The 18899-nt window shown below is 37.3% G+C and overlaps 1 pseudogene across 1 annotated transcript; it reads right to left on the bottom strand.

Moving 5' to 3' along the window:
* Positions 1 to 10315: 10315 nt before the first annotated feature.
* LOC311596309 (S-formylglutathione hydrolase-like) lies at positions 10316 to 11192 on the bottom strand (annotated as a pseudogene). The gene is made up of 3 exons: positions 11174 to 11192; positions 10524 to 11025; positions 10316 to 10401 (listed from the first exon to the last, which is right to left on the bottom strand). The product of its transcript is annotated as an S-formylglutathione hydrolase-like (transcript).
* Between the last annotated feature and the right edge of the window lie 7707 nt (positions 11193 to 18899).

Below are 18899 nucleotides of genomic sequence, written 5' to 3'. Positions count from 1 at the left end.
TATGTAATAAAAACTTCCATAATAGATAAAACAAAGCTTAACTATCCCAAATAGATATCTTGGTTTCTAAAACTTGCCTATTTTATATGAAACTATCAAAATATTATTTAGCTAAATTGTCATAGCAGCAAAATTTCATTTGAAAAAATCCCATGAAACACATAGAAATTATTCTGTGTTTTCTGCAGTTAAAAATCACTTTTAAACCAAAAGTAATTTTTGCTTTGAATAATAAATATTTATAAAAAGCTGTTTTAATTTCTGTGAATATCAATTTAATTTCTGGTAATATAGCCTTTTATGAATTCAAAAAGCACTTGAAGTCTGCACAATAATATTATATTATATTTTACATTTAAGTATATCTATATTTCCTTGGTCATCATACTCAGAATCTGGAGGACTCTTTTTTCTGTAGTTAGCACATATTGCTTATTTTAAAAGAAGTGCATAACTTAAATTACTTGATTATGCAAGTACGTGGACCTCAATTTTCCTCATCTCCATAATATAATCTTTAATCATATTCTTAAGTGCATTTGTTTCTTCATTGTTACTTTCTCCATTTATTTTAAACTTTAGAGACTTGATCATGAGCAAAAAATTTATTAAAGTGAGCAGAAATTTATAAAGAAAAGAAGTGAAATAATTAAAACTATTTCAAGATTTTGGCAGTCCATATAAAAGTATTAGTTTTATTATAGACGTTAATTTTTACAGTAAATAGTCTGTTTTATTGTATACAAATAAAGATAATTTTTTCATGAGTTAGTTTTTAAATGTTTAGCAAATGATTCAGATAAGTGGTTAGCATGGTTTAAGTACCTTCAGAGGTAGACTATGTTGTTCTTTCATTATTTTCCTTCAACCAACTTAGTTTTGTAACTGTCAAGTTGGAATGTATCTTCATACTAGCATGTTTACATCAGTTATGAGATTTGTACTGTTTTTGAGATGTATATCCAGTCTTTAAAATCCCTTATTCAGATCTACCAACCTTGATAGTCTCCCTCTGGAACTGTTGACCCCTACATTTCCTTCCTTCCCCTGCCTCACTCTTTCATACAACTGTCAGCACTCTGCCCAGAGTCTCGCTTCGAGTACCAGTATCTGTCTCAATACCCTGCTGGATAGAGTCTCTCAAAAGACATCTATGGGGGAGGTTGGGATATGGGGGTACAGGGGAGAGGACTGCCTCTGACCTTCTGACATGCCCTCTGGTGCCCACAATTTGATTACCGCCTCTTGGAGGGGCAGCCTTACAGGCGCACAGAGGAAGGGGATGCAGACTATCCTGATGAAACCTAATAGGCTGTGGCCAAACAGTGGGGAAGGAGGGACCTCCTGTCAGAGGTCTAGGGGAGGGGAGTAAGGTAAAAGAGAGAGGGAGGGTGGGAATGGGAAGATAAAGTGAGGGGATGACAATACAGATATAACGAATAAATTATAATTTATAAAAAAAACTTCCTTATCCATATGTGAATGCTTTTCTTGGTTTTCAACTTGACTATGTCCAGAATTAACTAAAATCCAAAAGGCCTGGTAAACCTATGGGAGATTTTATATTAACTAAATAATTTGAAGTGGGAAAGCCTAATTTTAAACACTGGTCTTTGAAGATGGGAAGGCACATCCTTTTTCTTCAGTACAGATCTTTGAAGGAGGGAAGATCCACTTTTAATCTGGACCATACCTGCTCACATCCTATATAATGAGCATGGAAGTAGGAAGCTTACTCTACTCTTCCTGGAAAGCCTATTTTTCTTACTGCTGTTAGAGCCTACTTCTTTGGGATTTTGGCATATATGGAAGATCATTTGAGACACCCAGCCTCATGGGCTGAAGGACTATGGGATTTGTGGAACTTTCATTGACAGAGAGCCAATATTGGATTAGCTGAAACACAGCCAATAAGCCATTCTAATAAGCCTCCTTTATAAAGGATAGACAGACAGACAGACAGACAGACAGACAGATATATAGATGATAGATTGATGACATATAGATGATAGATTTATAGATGTAGATAGATCAGTTGTGTGATAGATACCTGATAGATAGGTAAATAGATGATGATAGATAGATTATAGAGATGAGAATAGATTTTGTTTTTTTTTAATTTATTCAGATTACAAATCAGTTGTTATCCCCTCATTTGTATCCTCCTGTTCCTCCCTCCCTCCCTTTTCACCCTATTCTCCTCTACTAGGTCTGTGACAGAAGAGGACTTCTCCCACACCATATGGTCACAGCCTATAAAGCCACATATTGGTAGCCTGTTTATTCTTTCTCTGAGTGCCACCAGGCCTCCCCACCAAGAGGAAGTGGTCAAATATGGAGCACCAGAGTTCATGTCAGAGTCAGTACCTGCTTCCCACATGACTGTGGATAATGTCTTGTCCATTGGCTAGATCTGAGTAGGGGTTCAATATTTACTGCATGTATTGTCCTTGTTTGGTGTGGTAGTTTGAGCACACTCCTCTGGGTCTAGATTAGCCCATCATGATGTTCTTCTTTTGGGTTTCTAGGACATTTTGGATCCTTCTATTTCCACATTCTCCCATACTTCTCTCACCTGGAGTCCCAGTAGGAGGTCCTTGCATCTATCCCAATCTCCTGGTAAGTGAAGACGTTCATGGGACTTCCCTTTTGGGCTAGTGTCCAATTATAAGTGAGTATATATCATGTGAGTCTTTCTGTGTCTGGGTTAATTAACTCTGAATGATCATTTCTAGTTCCATCCATTTGTCTGCAAATTTCAGGATTTTCTTGTTTTTAATAGCTGAGTAGTATTCTATAGTGTAAATATACCACAGTTTCATTATCCATTCTTCAACTGAGGGACATTTAAGTTGTTTCCAGGTTCTGGCTATTACAAATAAGGCTGCTATAAACATGTTTTGTCGTGGAATATCTTGTTTTCTCCATCAATGGTTATTGATAGTTTCATTGGGTATAGTAGTCTAGCCTGGCATCTGTGGTGTCTTATGTTTTTCAGGATTCTGTCTAGGCCCTTTTGGCTTTTATGGTCTCTGCTGAGAAGTCTGGTATAATTCTAATAGGTTTGCCAAAATATGTTACTAGGCCCTTTTCACTTGCTGCTTTTAATACTTTTTTGTTCTGTATATTTTGTGTTTTTATTATCACGTTGTGGGAAGTTTTTCTTTTTTGGTCTACTTGGTGTTCTGTAGGCCTCTTGTATGTTTATATGCATCTCCTTCTTTAAATTGGGGAAATTTTCTTCTATGATTTTGTTAAAGATATTTTCTGGGCCTTGGAGTCGGGTGTCTTCTCTTTCCTCAATGTCTATTATCCTCAGGATTCGTCTTTTCATGGTGTCTTTGATTTCTTGTATGTTTTTTGTCAGGAATTTCCAGATTTAGCATTTTCTTTTATGTTTGCTTCAAGTTCAACGATTGTATCTTCTAGTCCTGTTTCATTCCTCCACCTCTTAGATCCTGTTAGAGAAGCTCAAGTCTATGTTGCTTGCTTTCTTCTCTAAGGTCCCGTTTTTCTTCTGTTTGTACCTTTATCATTGTTTCCATTTTCATCTTCAGATCTTGAACTGTTTTTATTGATTTCCTTCATCAGATTGTTTGTATATTCCTGGTTTTCTTCCAGCACCTCTTTATAGGCTTTCAGATCTTGAACTATTTTATTGATTTCCTTCATCTGAATGTTTGTATTTTCCTGATTTTTTCCAATGCCTCTCAATAGGTCTCTTTTATGTCTTCAACCTGTTTGGCTGCATCTTCCTGCATTTGTTTATGGATTTTATTCATTTCCTCCATTATCATCTTCATTACTAAGTATTTGAAGTCATTTTCTTGTATTTCAATTGTGTTTCAGTTCTCAGGGTCGCTTTCTTTGGGATAGCTGGAGTCTGGAGATGCCATATTGTTTTGGTTTTTGTTGTTTGTATTTTTACTTTGGCCTTTAGTCATCTTGCTATCTTTAATATTGGAAGGTAGCTTCTGGTGTCCTTCACTGGTTGTTGAGAGCAGATTGTTGGTGAGTGATTATAAGTCAAGGTCCCTTGCCTGTAGGAATCAGGGAACTCTTTCCTAGGATAGGCAGGTGACCAGGTTTCAGCTCCAGGAGACTTTGCCTCACACCCTGAGCTCCCCACTGGTCAGCAGAAGTAGGTACTGGAGCTCTGTGGCTCCAAGATCAGTTTGAAGTAGTGTAGAGATGGTTATCCTGTCTTTGGCTGGGCTTTGAATGCCCTGCCCTCGGGCCTTGGGGATTTGGGTCCTAGGCGCAGATCACCCTAGAGTGCCTGCTAGGGTGGCTGGCTTCCAGTAGTTGTTTAGGTTTCTGCCTGATCCATCCGGGCAGTGGGCCCTAAGTTCTGCCAGCCAGGGGGAGAGCAGCTACTGCCTTCAGATAGTTGTTGGTTGGCTAGATTTCTACTGTATACACTCAGGCCTGCCCAGCCTCTCCTGAGAGCATGGGAGGACTGGCTGGGCTGTACATCCTGCCTAGGCTGGGTCAGTTCTGCCCAAGTATGCAGAAAGTCCACTGAGGTAGGTTGCTAGGTTCCTGCCCAGTTCTGTTCAAAGTCCGCACCTGAGATGGCTCTCGCTGGATTTGGGAAGCTGGTTATTTTTCTGCTCCATCCCCTCAGTCCTGCCCAGCCTCTCCCAAGAGCGTGGGAGGCCCTGCTAGGCTGTGGTACCTGGCTAGGCTGAATCATTTTTGCCCAATTGTGCAGGGACAGTCTGGTGGGGCTGGTAGCTTGGTTCCTGCCCAGTCCCCTTTAGGATGCACAGCTGTGGCTGGATAATGTGTCCACAATCACCTGAGCCCCTGGGATTTCTGTGGACTGGTGTGGGGCAGGTGGGGGTCTGAGGACAGATCCACCTGATTCTCTGAGATTTCTCCAGGCCAGGAGCTCTGGTGCTTCACTGCAAGAAGTTCAGTCCCATACACTGAATTCGTGTTATAGAGGACAGCTGCAGCTTCCAGTTCACAAGCGGGCTCTGGGCCAGACTCTGGGGACTGGGCTCCTGTCCTCTCTGGGCCATTGGATGACCGGAGGCTAGACCAGTCTGTGTTCTGCACATTGCTGACCCCTCTCACCTAGTGTTATCCTTGTCTTGCAGTCTGTGGCTCCCACTAGGGTCCTTAGTCTCCTTCCTGTAGATCAGATACAATGTGCGTTCACTACCACCATCTTTGAAATCTCAGGTAATAGATTTATTATAAGTTTTATTCCCCTTAGAGAACCCACTGTCCTCCATGCCAAAGACCATCATGACACATTAGTAAAAATAATTGTGGCTTTTTCTCCTGGGCATAATGTTAGAGGAAGTCTAAAACTCAGCCTTGTGTTGGATGCATAGCAAAGAAGGGTAGATCCGAACTATCAGTCCACCTTATCTTGACAGTGAAAGCTGCAGAGAAACTATATCAGACATTATAAGTGAACACAGTTTTTGGTCAGTTTTCTAACATGATTGGAGAGTGGCTTTGTTTTTGTCTTGATCTTTCATAGTCACAGAATAGAACTGTCAAAATCATGTTCTGTGAAACTGTTTATGTTCAAGAAGAGAAACTAAGGCTTTGAGTGTCAAGCTGTCAGCTCCTGAAACCTAAGACAAAGATGACAGAGTAAGCCAATGTGATGCTTAGCGATGATTTTCTCTATGATCTGCCAACTCAACTTCTATACACTTATTGAAAATTACTGACTGCTAGCCTGAAATATCTATTGCATATAAATTAAAGTTTAAAACATTATTAACTAATAAAACATTTGCCTTTTCAATTTAGTGACCTTTAAAAATAATGAGTAATAAAAATATTTTAAAATTTCAAAGGATGGTTGGGAAGGTGGTTCTACAGTTAAAAACACATTTGCTCTGACAAAGGACTGTAGTGTAACTCCAGGACCCACATTGATAACTTATAGTCTCCTATAACTTTAGTTTTAGGGTGAATCCAGAACTTTTCTCTGGCTTCTAGGAGCACACCAAACTCCCACACCCATAATTAAAGCTAAAATGAATCTTTAAACATTCAAAGCAATTAAGACATTACGACTACGTCACTTGGTACAAAAGACAAGTAAATGGCAATTTTGCAATTTATATGATGTGTTAACTTACATGCTCTTAGAAATTAGGAAAGGTTTCTCAGAGCTTCTTTGAGTTCTAAAAATTGAAAGAGGAAGTATCAATGTAAAAAGATAGTGTTGTCTCCATTCTCTTGAATCATGTTCTAATGTTTAGATTAGTAAAGTAACACTTGTGCTGAAGTAACACTCCTGCTTAGTATCTGCCAAAAGTGTCCATAGACCCTTGCCACCTTCAGAGGTTTTCCTCTGGATTTTTTTTTAACCTTTAAATTGTTCTTGCAAATTGTATTCTCTCCACGTACAATGCAAGTCACCATTTCTTGCACTTATTGACATTAATTTATGCTTTGTTGCAGTGAAATCTACATCATATGCAAGAATGTAAAGGTATTCTTTTTGTCGTTCATGTAATCACCTTCTTTATGGACAGAATGATATTGAATCATTTGCATTTTTAAAACATTCCCTAGGTGACTAATCCCTTGAGATTTTGATTAAATAGAACCCCTTTTTTCTTAGTTAATAATAACATCACACTAGGAACCATAATTAATAGAAAATGAGCACTAAGAATATGTTGCTGCACCTCAGCTGTTAGTTTCATGAATAAATTAATTAGAGTAGTGGCAAATACTGTTATGTTGCTTCCATAGGAGTAAGAAATAAATACTGCCATGTTTCTTCCAACTGTAGGGGTCAAATCAAGACGTTGGATCAGGGAGACGACTAGGAGTTATATTATGAATTTATAAATACTTGTCATGATACTATCAGCCAAGAATACATTCCAATACTCATTCCTCCTTAGACTGCTTTATCATTTCTTCCACACAGCCCTGAACTTGATGACCTGCATAATTATTGACGTGTATACAAAATTATTTGTATTCTAAGAATTTATTTTCCATTTCTCAATTAATGTCTTGCTTTTGTTCCATTATCAGCTCACCTGAAAACACTTAACCACTTGATTCCTTGTACTGTTGATGCTTATAGCAAGCCAAAATCACTTAAGAGGGACTACTAAGCATCCTAAGGGAGGAAGGGATTATTCTGGCTTAAAAGGTGGTGGTACTATCCATTACATTAGGAAACCCATAGGAGAAGAAAAGGGAGGCAGCTGGTCTACCTTGTAGATACCTACAATGTATCTACCTTTGTGAATCAAAGATGATTGCTAAAACTCAACTCACTTCCTGATCATTATTTACTCCATGATCTCACATCATAGGAGATCACCCATCTCAATGATCCTAGTCTAGAAAATCTCTCACTGACATGAGTGTAGGTTTGGCTCCACAGAGATTCAAAGCTCCATCATGTTCACCATCAAGAGTGGCTATCACAACTACAACTATTACTTACACTTCCTGCTGCTTATGGAAGCATTTCTGTGAGTGTTGAATGAAGATCTACATCCTATATTGTATATGGATGATAACCTCTAATATTCCTGCAACTATGAACAAATGATGAACTGCACCTCAAAAATATGATATAATAATATTGCTGTATTTTAGGAAAATACTTTTTTTTTTTGCAGGTAGGAAAAGATGGTGCAATGCACTTAACATCTTCTTCCTCACTTCGTGGAATTTTCTTTAAATGATTTTTTTGCTGATTTTACAGTTATTTCAGGAATACCAGGTGACGCAACATGGACAGGTGTCAGCAAGCAGAGATTTGGGGAAGAAGCTACAACACATACTCTGCTTCAAGTCATCCTGAATAGTGGTGTGCATTTCAGCTACATTAATAGCAATTTGTTTCCATATCTGGACATGGCAGATGGAAACATTTTCTTCAAAAAGAAAAAATCAATAGCTTTAAAAGTCAGTGAACAATAATGAGTAAGAACATTTTTGAAAAGTAAATTAGACTAATTTCTTATTTTGAGGATGACATTTTAATCTAGACCATACTAACCATAGTCACTCACAAAAGTGTATATATATACTGGACACTACAACATTACCGAAAGCCCATTTTTATGCATTATTATATTTGTTCGATGGTCACATCAGCATTATCTTAAATTAATATTTTTTCATAAAAAGAGAGTAAGTAGATGAATTCTATATGAATAAAATTCAAATGACACTTGCCAAATTCTAAATGGAATGTAGTAATTTGTTTTGTTTTGTATGTTATCTATTTAATACATATTAAATTTTTTATTGTCAAACTTAAATTGAATTGGTTATTTACATATCATCACATTGTAAAATTCATGTATACTTTGTTTAAATTTTAGTCATACAATGTATTTTGATCATAGTCTGTTCCATCATGAAACTCTTCCTATATCCTGGCCACCTCACTCACCACCAAACATCATTCTTTCTGTTTCCCTCTCTTTCTCTCTTCCTCAAAAAAAACAAAACAAACAAAACCACCAAAACAAAAATAAAACAAAAAAATAACTAAAACAACAACAACACCACACAAAATAAACAAACAAACAAGCAAACAAGTAACCCAGGCCATGGTGGCACACACGATTAATCCCAGCATTCAAGAGGCAGAGGCAAACACATCTATGAGTTTTAGGCAAACCTGGTCATCAGAGTGAGATCCAGGACAGCCAAGACTACACAGAGAAACCCTGTCTTAAACAAATAAATAAAACAAAGTTAGATAAATAGAGATAAATAAATAATAAACATACAAAGTAGAACAAAACACAAGTGCATAGTGCATATACACACACACACAGACACACAAATAATGAAGTAAATTTTCTGCACAACAGCTACTCCTGAACAAGGGGCCCACCCTGGAGTCTGGTTAATTTGCTCAGTGATTTTTTCATTGGGAAGAATAATTCCCTTTGCCAGTTGGTTTCAATTGCAAATAGCTTCTTGGTTAGGAGTGGGACTTAAGGGCCATTTCCCCTACTCCATGCTGAGATTTTGTCTGGTTTGAATCTGCGTAGGACCTATGCATGCTGTCACAGTCTCTGTGAGTTCACATGTGTATCAGTCCTATTGTATCAGGATGAAGTTCTTTTCTTGGGGCCATCTATCACCCCTGGCTCCTACAATATTTTCCATCACCCTCTGATAGGAAGATCCGGAATCTTGAAGGGAAATGCTTAGTAAAACCATCTCAGTTAGTTCTGGGTGCTTCTAAGTCTTTCACTCTTTGCAGATTGTTCAGTTATGGGTCTCTGTGCTAACTACAATCTACTGATCAGGACTCTCCTCTATAGGTATAGTGATATGTCATTAGGAGTTATTTTGTTGCTATGTTAATTTAGCAGAACAATAAGTTTTCTCCTAAAAACCCATGACCTGTCTGGTCTAAGGACTTGGCTACTTTATCAGTATCAAGTAACATTTCGATCTCATAGAGAGGGCCTTAAATACAATCATAAAGTGTTTGGTTGCCCACCTAATACTTGTGCCACTATTTTACCAGTGTGCCTTGCAGGCAGACCTTAGGGGTAAATAGTTTGTATCTAAGTAATATGAATGATTACTTCTATCTTCTGTTAGCATGTAAAGTATCTTCCAGCTCTAGTCAGTAATGATGAAGCTTTACTTGGACATCAGTTTGATTTTTCCATATTCAAGGGCTAAATAATTTGTGTCTTTAGTGACAGGGCCTTAGAATCAGATTGTTGAGAGTAACTAATAGCTTAGTCAAGTTCCTTTGATCTTTGGGGAAAATCTATGGTGCCTCTTTAGCCAATGATTCAACAAGATGTAGCTCATTCCTGGCACTTAAGGTTTTACTTGATTTCATAAGTTGGAGCACTGTCTCCCCCATTATAGTTACTCCATTTAAGTTTATTTTATAAATTTTACAAAGATTCTATAATGAATATACTGGGTTTTTTTAAAGGCTGTTTTATATATATATTAGAAAATTGATTAAACTGCAGAAGAACACTCTTTTGAAAGGAAATCCAGTGTTTCATGATTTTTTCCCCTTAGAAGTTCTGCTTATTTGAACTTTTGTAATCCTGTTGCTATTCTCTCATCTGAAGTTTTGTGTACATCCAGCTATTTTACATGTTGGCTGATGTGGTCAGTAATGAAGGTTGCAGTGAAGAAGAAGTATTATCATAACCCTCTAGTAGCATTAAAAAGCAGAAGCATCTGTGATGTTATCAGGGAGTAACCAATCATTTGAAAGAACCTCCTCATCCTTTCCTAGATCTACCATACATCTGGGAATAGGGGTTCACAAGACAGATCACTTCATTTACTTTGATATGGTACCAAATATTCATTAAGTGTTTTTCTTATCCCAAAGACAGAGCACTCGGTTGCAAATTGGGGCAAATGCTGACATAAGTTTGTGTTTTCCAGGGTTTTCTAAATTAATTAATTTATTCATTCACTTTACATCCCAATCCTAGGCCCCCTTCCTTCTCTCCTCCTAGTCCCACACTCCCTCACTCTCCCCTGTATCCCTCCTCTAAATCAGGGGTCCTTTCTTCCCATGGAGTGACAAAAAATAGATCTCATTGTGGGTACACTGGAAAAATTGGCATGTCTAAGGTAGGGAAGATGCTCTGTGACATAGGAGTACCTTCTGTAATTAGTTTTCCAGGGATCTTCAGTGACATTCATATAAAACCCAGCACCAGTGCAGAAGTCCCAGCTATCATTTTTTTCCCCTTTAATATTGTAGCTACAGAGGCTGGACCCCAGAGCAATGAAGACAAAGCCATGTTCGGAGGCAGCTTGATGATAGACAAACTTTGATATGAGATTTTGTTCTGTGCAAATTAATTCGCACTGCCAGCAGAGTGCAGGGAACATTCCACTCAGCGTGTGGGGTAGTAGGTGGACAGCCAGTCTCACTTTGCATTTCTTTCCAACACTAATGTTTGAAAACTTTCTGCAGTCCTCTGAAGCACTTGCTCCTAGAAATCTGTTTCAGTGCCGTGTTCGTATACCATTCTCCTGTCCAGTTGCTGCTTGCTTTTTTTTTATCTTCACCAAAGGGCAGCAGAGTTTAGTGTGGAGAAGTTCTTGAGAGATGGTGTTCATGTGGAGGAAAACATAAAGCCACCAGTCTATCCCATCCTTATCAGTTTCTACTTTTTTTTAAAAAATTCATTCATTTAGCTATTCACTTTACATCTCAAATGCGCCCCCATCCCGGCTCTTTCTCTCTCACCCTCACTCCCTCTTCCTCCTATCTCTTCTCCTCTACCTCTCAGACAAGAGGAGCCTCCCTCCTACTAATGCACTCCAGCACCACAAGTCACTTCAGGACCGAGAACATCCTGTCCCACAGTGGCCTGGCAAGGCATCATTGTCATCAAGTAATCAAAAAAGCATCCATTAGACTGCATGACGGAGACAGCTCCCACTCCCCTTACTAGGGGACACACAAGAGGACCAACCTGCCCATTGAGTACATATGTGTAGGGGGCCTCGGTCCAGTCTACACATGCCCCTTTGTTGGTGCTTCAGTCTCCATCAGACCCCCTGCACCTAGGTTATTTGGCTTTGTTCATCTTCTTGTGGAGCTTCTATTCCCTCCAGGTCACTCTGTCCTCCTCCGCCTGCCCCCATTTTTCCACAAGGCTCCCTTGTGCTCTGGCCAATATTTGGCTGTGGGTTTCAGCATCACATTTGGTCAGTTGCTGGCTGGAGCCTCTCAGAGGACAGCTATGCTAGGCTCCCATCTGCAAGCACAGCGGAGTGTCTTGAATAGTGTCAGGGGTTGGCTCTCTCCTATGGAGTAGATCTCAGGTTGGGCCAGGTATTGGTTGAATATTTTCCCCATCTCTGCTCTATCTTTACCCCTGCACATCTCATAGGCAGGGTATATTTTGGGTTGAAGTTTTTGTCGGTAGTTTGGTGTCCTTCTCCCCCTTCTAGGAGTCCTGTCTAGTTAGAGGGTGACCTCTTTGGCCTTCAAGGCACCCACTATTAGTGTGTCTCATCTAGAATCACCCTCATATCCTCTCGGGAGGATACCCTGTCATGGACCTCCAGCTTGTCTCAGAGATGCGCCCATCCATTGCTTCTTTTCTCTCTGCAAGTCAGATCATCTTGAGTGAGGTAATCCATAGCCAGAAAGACACACATGGTATGTTCTCATTCATAAGTGCATATTAGCCATCGAGTACAGGGTAACCTTACTACAATGCACAGACCCAAAGAAACTAAGGAAAAGGGAAGGCACAAGGGAGGATGTTTGAAATAGAATAGACAGTGGAAGTGCTTGAAGAGATGGAACAGAATAGCAGGGAAAGTGTGGAAGGAAGGAAGGATGGGGATCAGAAGTGGGAGAGAGAGGGGGCAGGAGGTCAGTGTGTACTTTTAGCAATACATCAATACAACCATGCATGTATCTATAAATATAACACACACGTGCATACATATATATATGCTAAAGATTGTGGAATGTTAACGGTTTCCTTCATCTTCTGTGTTGTAGTTTATAAGGTAAAGCAGGCTTACAGGATCATGAAGAGGAGTCTGTAAGCAAGGATGTCAGCACAATATCCAACTCAGAGTATGTTAATTAAAAGTTATAATGTAGTGTGTGTTCAGAAAGCTGTGCTTGTTTAAACTAAGATCTGACTCCAGAATATGACTTTTGCTAAGAAGATGACATACACTGATAGATTGCTAAGGCAGCAGACAGTGATGAGAAGAGAAGGGAAAACAGACAATTTACCTGAGTGCTGATGCAATAAATTATGACTGAAAGAAGACAGTGACAATAAGCTGTTTGAATAAAGTCCCTGGCAGAGGGGACAGCACATTGTCACTATGGAATTTTTTTTGAAACTTGTCGTTCATAACTTTGTGACCAAAGTTGTGTATGCTGCACATGCCCATTGGGTCCTGAGATGTAAATTGCATAGATGCCTAACTATATGTTACTATGTTCCTCGGACACCATTTCCATGATCAGAAATCTTATAAATAAAAGACAAGCATCTAAGAAATGGTACTACAGAATGGTATTCATAACTTTTTATTTTATCTTCAATTTGTAGTAACCGAACCAACTTTAAATTTGAAACTAAGACATATTTATTTAGTTTTTCAAGCATAAATTATTTTCTTCACAAAACAAATACTTGACTAGCCTTTGACTTGTATTCGTTAGGATTAAATGAAAAAAGCTACTCAAAATAGCCACTCAAACATGATAATCAACTAGTGGAAATTGTATTGATTGGTAACATAGAAACCCTTCTATTACACAACAGTCTAAAACATGATATACAGTTAATGTGACCATGTATCACACCAAAATCGTGGTTAATATAACCTCAATGTGTCTGTTAAGTTTAGATACAATTTTCTCAAATTTTATACAGACGCAGTTTATACAGTAAGTATGGAAAGACTATCAAATATCATTAGATGTATTACATCCCTTCTCTGAAATGAGAACCAGCAGTATTTCACCACATCCCTCACTTTATTTGATCAGTTTGTACAATGCAAAGTTACTTTTAAGGCTGTAGAATGCAAGTATGAACTAAAGCTTGCATTTGGGAAATTACTAATGAAAATATTAAGTCATAGGAAAGGTCTCCTTTTCTTATACAAAGACAGCATCCCTGGAAAGGCTTGTATAATTCAGGATTTGTTTAACATGAATTAAGGAATGGAAGGTATCCGTGAGACACAATAATATATCCTTTCCTTCAACTTAGAGCAAAGTAAGGTCCTATTATTTTAAAATACCATTTTTATATTGTTGGTATATTTACTATATTCTTTTCTGATGGTCTTATAGCTTCTGTGCATTTAAATTAAAACCTAAGCATCCATGTAATTAAAAGGATAAAAGTAATGTCATTTTGCCATATATATTAATCACCTAAATTCACAGATAACGGAGTAAACTCTCCAAAATTTACTGTTAATGACATATTAGCACACAAGAGTCCTCTGATTCATTAAGTCTATTACCAAAGGAATTACTCAGTTTTTGAATCAAGTATGAAAAAATTCTAAATAACTTATAAAGGTAAAATGTTGGTTTTTAATCTGTGCTATAAGCACGCAACTGTTATAGATTCATCCCAACTCTGTATAATCTGTAAAAAAAAAAAAAAAAAAACAAAGTTTTCCCTAGGAGCTACCTCAAAAAACAGAAGTGTGTGGTATGGATATACTATACATGTGTGTGTGTGTATATATACATATATTCAACAATAAATTGTAGAACCTTATTAAGATTTATGTTTATGTACCCGTTGAAATACTAATATATATTTGAGATAAACGATTATCTCAGACTTTGCAGATATCTTATGTGTACACTGAAACACAGCAGAGCTGTTACTCTGAGTATTTCAATTGAATCTTCGGAGCTACAATACATACAAATTAGGTGCTTTTGTTACGAGAGTACAGCAGTGAGGGGTGAGGATGGAACGCAAGGCCGAGCCTTTAACTTCAGTGCCTATACTCGTTCACCATGAGGCGTCTCAATAGCTGCGCCACAGACCCTGAGAGTCTCCTTTGAGACAGCCCAAGTTTCACTCGCACCGTCATGTGAGGCTAATTACTCATAACTGATGGCTTCAAGAATGCTCCACGTCCTTGGGCTTCATCTCCCAACTAAATGTTCCATCTCAGTTCCAATTCATTTACTTATCTATGGTTCTCAGTAGCCATCAAGGTCAGTGAGACACAAATATGCCTAAATACATACGTGTAAATCAAACTCATTCCCTTTATTTCTCAGATCTAATCATTTAAAGAGTGATCAAAATGTTTACACCTGTTGCTGTCATATTCTCTGGCCATTGAATGTTCTGGTTATTAAACATTTGGTGATAGTTTATCACTTACAACTAATCTCCCTGTGTTGGGATGCCTCAGCCCCTTCGCCTTGTTTCTTGGTGCTTCTGACTGAATGTCTTCATTTCTCCTTAAATTGGATACTTTTTTTTTTACATACTGCATACTCTTTTTAAACGTATTTATTTTTCTTCCTTGCTTTATCAGTTTTTTTGTATATTGTATAGTGTAATTATGAAATTTTAACTTAAAAATTAATACCATGTACTGTTTAGTAATAGTCAAATTCATAAAATTTGTGACTGTATTGATGTAGACAATTGTTCAATTATACAATATTTTATGATTTGTTAAGCTATCCAGTAGTAAAAGCAGAATGATTTACGTATGTAAGCAGGTATTGGATGAGATTAGGCACTTTCAGTGTACTCTGGCACAAATGGTTATTATTCTGAACATGTACATATGAGAAATGTGAAATATACCCAACAGGCTCTGTGTGTGTGTGTCTGTGTGTCTGTGTGTCTGTGTGTGTGTGTGTGTGTGTGTGTCTGTGTGTGTGTGTCTGTGTGTGTGTGTGTGTCTGTGTGTGTGTGTGTCTGTGTGTGTGTGTCTGTATCTATCTGTGTGTGTGTGTGTCTGTGTCTGCTTGTGTATGTCTGTGTCTGTGTGTATGTGTATTGTGTGTGTGTGTCTGTGTGTGTGTGTATGTGTCTGTCTGTGTGTGTGTGTCTGTCTCTCTGTGTGTGTCTGTATCTGTCTCTGTGTGTGTACTGTGTCTGTCTGTGTGTGCATGTGTGTGTGTGTGTGTGTGTGTGTGTGTGTGTGTGTGTGTGTGTGTAAGTATCTAATGATAGTGGAGATCATTAGTTTTGTAGGAAAAGGGAGACATAAGGGAGTCTCTATGTGAGGGAGGAACAGAAGTAATGTAGATGTGTTTATGTATAAAGTTATGGAAAAATAAACTTAAAATTTATTTCCTTCTGTTCTTTTAAAGGTTGATGAGAGCATTTAGACATTCATCCTTACAAATGCACACTCAATTTTCAGTCCCATGCAATTAAATTTTGTGTTGCTGAGTAAACTAATTATTTTTCTTCTATTAACTGCTAATTGTAAAGAAGAAATTCATAATTACAATAGAAATATCTAATTGTCATTAATTTAACACATGAGCAAAATTGGTCTTGCTAGTAGTGAGGCATTTATGCTTTCCTTACCTCCTAAAATAATGAGTATTAAAATATACATACTAACAAATTACTTTAAAAATAATAATAACCCACACCCACCATTCATATTACAAAAAGAAATAAAGTAAGTTGTAGAATGTTGTATTGATAACTGGCCTGGTCACTTTAAAATTCATTTTGTCTAAAAATCACTTGACTAAAAATACTAAAACACATCACATGAACTGCAAATATCAGCAACATGAACACATCGCATCACCTATCCTCCATGTCTGAACCTATTCAATCACAACTTATCCATGCATGAAGCTAAAGAGTATTGGCACAAAAGTAGAGAGTGGATGGCTTTGCTGAATGGAAAATTGAAAAAGAGGAGTGGTAGCTCAGTTACTTTTCTATTGCTTTAGCCAGGGCAACTTAAAAAGAAAGCATTTACTTGGGAGCTGGCTTATAGTTTTAGGGTGAATCTATGGACATCATGGACAAAGATTTTTACTGGGGATGGCATGGGTTTCTTAAACCTCAAATCCAACCTCAGCTGACACACTTTCCCCACCTAGGCTACACTTCCTAATCCTTCCCAAAGAGTTCCACCAACTGCAAACACCCACTCAATTATTTCAGCCTGTGGGGCCACTCTAATTAAAACCACCACACTATATTTGTAATGTTTTCTTACAGTCAGTCGTAAAAATGAAACTAATCATAAAAAGTAAAGTCTTTGACCCATTTTATAGTTTATCTTACCTATAAATAAAAGTAAATTATTAGTTACAACAAATTAGTTTTTCCTGACAGTTAACTTTGTCAGGGATTAAAGACCAACATGGGTCTGATTATTTTATAAAAATATTGTTCTAGTATAGTTTATGTTTGGTTTTCTTGAGGGTGCAATAGCATATATGCTCCTTAATTAAGTGACATATTATTTGATTGTTAAATAAACTGAAGAGATTGGTATGTAAGTCTTTGCTTCATAAGAATATTTCTTACAGAACAGAATAGTGTCAGCATTTCTGAATCTTTAACTTAGTATTTGAAGGCTGAGAGGCTTTTAATGATTATAAAATAATTCACTGTCACATTTTCCCAGCAGAACATGCATTAATTTTTTGTTATTCATCATAATTAAATAGTTATTTGCTTTTCAAATGATTCTAGGAGAATATTTTAAAGATCTAAAATATACACCAAAATCTTTTATAAGGAGGTTTTAACCACATTTTAATTTAGTTCTTATGAATTTTCAAGTGTCAAACTTTTTATAGCATTTAATACATTTTAAAATATTTGAAAATATGAACATTACATTTTGATTTTTTGATTGATAATGTAGTTATCATGTAATCATAAAGACAATTAGAACATATAAATCCATACTCAAGTCATCTGTATTTGCAATTATTTTTGTGAACCTTATTTAAATCTTTAGTTTTAATTTCTAAACTTTGCCAAGCAAATTTTTATTGTAGATTTCTGAGTGTTATTTTTTAAATATAAAAATATATTAAAAATATATTATTTATCTAAATATTTTCCCAATATGGACTAGTGATATATCATCCATTTTTAATAAAACCCATCTAAATTTCCTCTATCTTATTCCATGTGCATTAATTGTCATTTGACCATGGATTATAACATGCTGAGAATCTATATTCAGTTGATTAAAATATGGAGAAAATCTGTAAATTTCATCTATTTTATTTATTTAATTACACTGAATGAAAACTTTTTTAATCATTGCATTTCAAGAAAACAAGGAAATCCTGAAATTTATGAGCAAATGGATGGAATTAGAAATGATCATCCTGAGTGAGTTAACCCGGACCCAGAAAGACTTACATGGTGTATACTCACTTATAATTGGACTCTAGCCCAAAAGCGATATCTAATGAAAGTCTTCCCTTATCAGATCGGGATAGATGAGGGACTTCCTATTGAGACTCTAGGTGAGGGAAATATAAGAGAATGAGGAAATAGAAGGATCCAGAGGGTCCTAGAAATCCACAAGAGGAATATCATGACGGGCGGACATGGACCCAGGGGGCTCTGCTCAAACTACTGCACCAACCAAGCATAATACATGCAGTAACCATTGAACCCTATTTAGATCTAGCCAATGGACAGGGCATTCTCCACAGTTGTGTGGAGAGCGGGGACTGACTCTGACGTGAGCTCTGGTGCCCCATATTAGACCACTTCCCTTTGGTGGGGAGGCCTGGTGGCACTCAGAGAGGGAATAAGCAGGCTACCTGGATGAGACATGATAGGCTGTGACCATATGGTAGGGAAGGAGGTCCCTTTCTGTCACAGACCTAAGAACAGGAATAGGGTGAAAGAGGGAGGGAGGGAAGAATGAGAGGATAAAAGTGAGGGAATAACAATTGAGATGTAACCTGAGTAAATTAATTAAATAAATAAGTAAAAAGCAATGAGCAACTAAAATTTTTATTTATTCAAGAAAGCATAATATCATGGATCCTTTTATAACTCTAACATTATTCCATTTTGTTATGTCTTCCCAAAGCATACCCACAGCATATAAAGCTATTTATCATCTATATGAGCATTGTTTTTTCTTTTGCCATATATCCCACTTATCAGGAATTTCTCTTTCAATAATTTCCTTTAGCTATCTCTAATAGTAGGTCAGAGAACAACTTGTGGGAGTCAGTTCTTTTCTAATGGAGGGGAACCTGGAGATTAAACTCAAGTCATTATGCTTGGCAATAAATGATTTAACCCAATGAACCATCTTGCCAGTACTAATGGGAACCATCTTAAAGCTAAACTTGCAGCATCTTAAGATGTGTTTTTATTTTCTCTTCAGATATACTTTGAACCTGTTATATCTGTCTTGCTGCCATAAAGGACTTTTCTTATTGT

The sequence above is a fragment of the Acomys minous genome, assembly GCF_964271855.1.
Source record: "Acomys minous genome assembly, chromosome: 4".
Taxonomy (NCBI): domain Eukaryota; kingdom Metazoa; phylum Chordata; class Mammalia; order Rodentia; family Muridae; genus Acomys; species Acomys minous.
This window is presented reverse-complemented; position numbering and strand designations above follow the sequence as displayed.